Raw genomic sequence first — 3,889 nt, 5'->3', positions numbered from 1 at the left:
AACGTCCCCGACGTTCCCGATCCTCCGCAGACGCGCGCCACACGCCGTTCACGACAGGCCACACACCTGACACGTGGCCGGCCTCGTTCCCTTGAGGGAGCCTCCTCGGACCGACGGCCCTCAAAACTGTGGGTTTATCCTCAAGAGGAAAAGGAAACCCCTTCTGCTGGGTCAGCCTTGTAGGACGGAGGGGATGTCTGGGGGCTGGAAGCGCCATCAGATGCCGGCAGGTTCCGATGCTGCTGAGAGCCACTGCCCACACCCACCCTGTCCTCTCCGGGACGCCGCCGCCCTGGCACCCCTCTCCTTACAGTGCACGGACCCCATCGTGGGCCGCCCTCACGCCCCTCCTGTCCCTGGTCGCCTCCCCGAGGCCGCGCCTCCAGACCCCACGGCAGGGGGCTCAGGGTTTCAACACGGGAGTCTGGGTGCAAACAGTCCAGAATGGACACCGTGAGGTCCCTGCTCTGGTGGCCGTGCCTCCGTATTTATTTTCCATGGGATAAGTAGGGGACACGTTTGTGGAGGCCTCGGGTGGCTCAGTCAGTTCAACGTCTGACTCTTGATTTGGGCTCAGGTCACAGTTTACAGTCGTGAGATCGAGCCCCGCATTAGAGTCCTTGCTGGGTGCCGAGCCTGCTTGGGATTCTCTCTCCCTCTCTCTGCCCCTCCCGTGCCTGCACACACACTCGTTCTTTCTCGAAAGAAAACAGACAAAAACCCCGCCTTTTTTCTTTTTTAATTTCATTTTCTCTTAGGACGACAATGGAGAGTTTCTACTTGGTTCTGGAATATTTAGATATTTTGACGTCTTTAATGCTCCATTTCCATATATGAGTATTCTCCCAGGTAGTAACCCCAAAGAAAACTTACAGGTCAGTAACAGGGTCATTGATGCCAAGCAGAAAGCCACGCGCTGATTATCAGCCCTGGGGGTTGAGGGTGGGACCCCAGACACCCCTGCCCACCCCCCCACAGGACCCCGCTGCCCACGCAGGGCGCTTCACCTACACGCCGAGCCCCTGACCCTCCCCGGGGAGGATGGCCACGGCAGGGGCTGAGCAGGGCCCACAGGACGCCCACAGTTACAGAGAGCAAAGGAGCACACGCGGGCCGGGCCGGGAAGGACGCTCCGCACGAGGCTGTGCTCGTGCACAGAGGCTGCCCTTCCCGGCGGCTCACATAAAGTGTCTCACTTCCAGCTTGTGACCCTGCTGCAAACTTGATTGGATCGATTGGTATTAAACTGAATTGAATTGCTAGGATCTTAATGTTTTCCTGGATTAACATTGTATGTCTGTCTCCTACAAATCAACAAGAAAAAGTACAATTAATACCATTCAAGGATAAGCAAAGATTTAAATAAAAAAGCATAAACGGCAAATAAACACACAATGGGATCAACCAAACTAGTAATAAAAAGTCCTCCTTGGGACGCCGTGGGGCGCCTGCGGGGCTCAGTCGGTTAATAAACATCTGACTCTTGATTTCGGCTCGGGTCATGATCGCACGGTTCGTGGGTTCAAGCCCCGCATCAGGCTCCGCACTGATGGCAGAGAGCCTGCTTGGGATTCCCGCTCTCCTCTCTGCCCCTCCCCTTCCCCTGCACTCACACATGCTCTCTCTCTGTCTCTCTCTCTCCCCCCCTCTCTCCCCTTCCCCTGCTCTCTCTCAAAATCAGTAAATAAACATTCAAAAAATTCTCTTAAAAGACCATAAGGAGGGGCGCCTGGGTGGCTTAGTCGGTTAAGCGTCCGACTTTCGCTTAGGTCATGATCTCGCGGTTCGTGGGTTCGAGCCCCGCGTTGGGCTCTGTGCTGACTGCCAGCTCGGAGCCTGGAGTCTGTTTCAATCTGTGACTCCCTCTCTCTCTGACCCTCCCCTGCTCATGCTGTCTCTCTCTCTCTCTCCTAGAAATAAATAAAACATTTAAAAAAAAAAAACCATAAGGAGACCTTTGTCTCATTGGTGAGGTTGAAAGATTCTGAGAGATTTGGAGTGATGAGGGCGGGGAGGGTGCTCCCCATGGACGCCGGGACGGTAACTGTTCGCACGGGGCTGGGCACCGGGACCGTCCAGCAGCGTGGCTCCCAGCAAACATTTGCAAACAGTGAGGCGGGCACCGCGGGTGCACGGAATCCGCCAAGCGGAAGAGACAGAGCTCATACCCAGAGGAAGCCGGGAGGAGTGGGAAGGGAGCACGGCACAGCGGGTCCTCCGCGGCCTGAGCCAGGTGGGCTGAGTGGTCTACGTGGAAGCCCGGCGGGAGCCTGAAACGTGAAAGGAAGAGAATTGCATTCCCGAAGAAGGGAAACAGCTCCTGATCTCACGACCCTGGATTTCCCATCCGCTCGTCTACTTATCTGGAAACGTGACTTCCCTCCTCTGCTTGGGTGCTGCTGCAGTGTCGGGCCAGGCCTGAGTTTCTACCTGGGTGGGACCCTCCCGGGGGAGTCCTGTTGGGGGCCCGACTCCCCCGTCCACGGGCACACACATGGGCCCCGGAAGCAGTTTCCAGCCCCCCGCCGAGTCGGCTCTCTGCTCACGCCCTGCAGACCCTCACTTTGTGAGGAGCCTCTTCCCGTTCCGCTTGGGTGACGATCACGCGGCCGGTGCACATGGCGAGCTCTGTCTGCTCTGCTGTGCGTCAAGGGGGCGAGGCCGGTCCGCGCCTGAGGGAACAGACACCCCATCGGGCCCCCTGCGCCAGCCCAGCTGCTGCACAAACAGGTCCCCGCTGGGCGTCAGCACGTGCTCGGTCCTGACACAGGCCTCACGCCCCGTCGGTGCCCGACTGACTGGGGATCCCGAGGCTACGACCTTTAGCATCTCAACCATCCGGAGGTGCTGGGGTGGGAAGCAGCCAATCAGGAGGGTCCCGGACCCGAGACCAGGGACACCTGCTGGTCCAGGGGGAGAGACGACGCCCAGCCGCGCACAAGGGGCCTCTACCGCCGGGCAGCGTGGGGCAGCGAGGGCAGGAGGCGCGGCCCGGGGACGTCCTGCCTCACAGCCTCGGGGTCAGGGCGAGGGGAGGGCGGGGCCGGGGCGCCCGGGGGTCCTGCGGGAGACAGGGTGTGATACATTTTGGAAAATAAGCAACAACAGTAATTTTTTCTTATAATCTTTAAATCATAAATAGACACGACGTAAGACAAACCACGTTAACTGTAAAGCGAGCAGGTCGGGGCGTCAAGCGCATTCNGACTGGCCCGTGTGTGCGGCCGCCCCCTCCCCTGGGGACCTGTGAGTGACCAGCTGTCTTTCCAGGGGACAGGCAGTTGTCCCCTGATCTGTCGGCCTCCCCAGCGCCCCAGACCTGGAGTTTGCTCTAATACTCCAGTCTTCGGAGGCCGAGGCCAGTTCCTCTCATGCGGGCAGAGGGTCCAGCCTGTGGAGGATCGGCGGCCGGACAGGTGTCGGCCCGGCCGGGTGGGGAGACCGTGCCCTCGCCTGGGTGCCCGGTTCCTGCATCGCTGGCCTGTGGGAGACGAGGCTGGGCCTGGGTCACCGTGTCACTGTGTCCCCCGCCAGGCCTCCTCGCCTGGTGACCCCGTCTCACTGCGTTCATCACTGAACAGACTGAGCTGTGACACCGATATGCATCGACGTTCTAGAATTTGAGTAGCTTTGGAAGCAAGCCCAGACCACCTGCCTGCGCGAGGAGGGGCGCGGGGCGCGGGGCGGAGCGGCGTCGGGGTTCCCCAGCCCCTGGGCCCGCGTGGCGCTGCAGGGGGCGCGGAGGAGCAGGGCGTGCGGGGTGTTTGCGGCTTCCCCAGGTCCCGGCGCAGTCCCCGTGGGAAACCTCCCCCAAANTCTTCCCGACGCCCCTGGGTGCTTCAGGTGGGACGCCCCAGCCCACGCTCTCCACGGCCCCGTGTCCCCTCCT

At 60.3% G+C, this 3,889-nt stretch overlaps 1 long non-coding RNA gene across 1 annotated transcript; it reads right to left on the bottom strand.

Annotated features, from left to right (window-relative positions):
• Positions 1 to 794: 794 nt before the first annotated feature.
• On the bottom strand, positions 795 to 3,549 carry LOC144226471 (uncharacterized). Its single transcript, XR_013333658.1, has 4 exons — positions 3,320 to 3,549; positions 2,564 to 2,672; positions 2,169 to 2,270; positions 795 to 1,304 (listed from the first exon to the last, which is right to left on the bottom strand). It is a non-coding gene; the product is annotated as an uncharacterized LOC144226471 (long non-coding RNA).
• Positions 3,550 to 3,889: the final 340 nt, after the last annotated feature.

The sequence above is a fragment of the Crocuta crocuta genome, unplaced genomic scaffold (assembly GCF_008692635.1).
Source record: "Crocuta crocuta isolate KB4526 unplaced genomic scaffold, BGI_CrCroc_1.0 scaffold143, whole genome shotgun sequence".
Classification (NCBI taxonomy): Eukaryota; Metazoa; Chordata; class Mammalia; order Carnivora; family Hyaenidae; genus Crocuta; species Crocuta crocuta.
The sequence above is the reverse complement of the archived record's forward strand: the minus strand, read 5'-3'. Positions and strand labels throughout refer to the sequence as shown.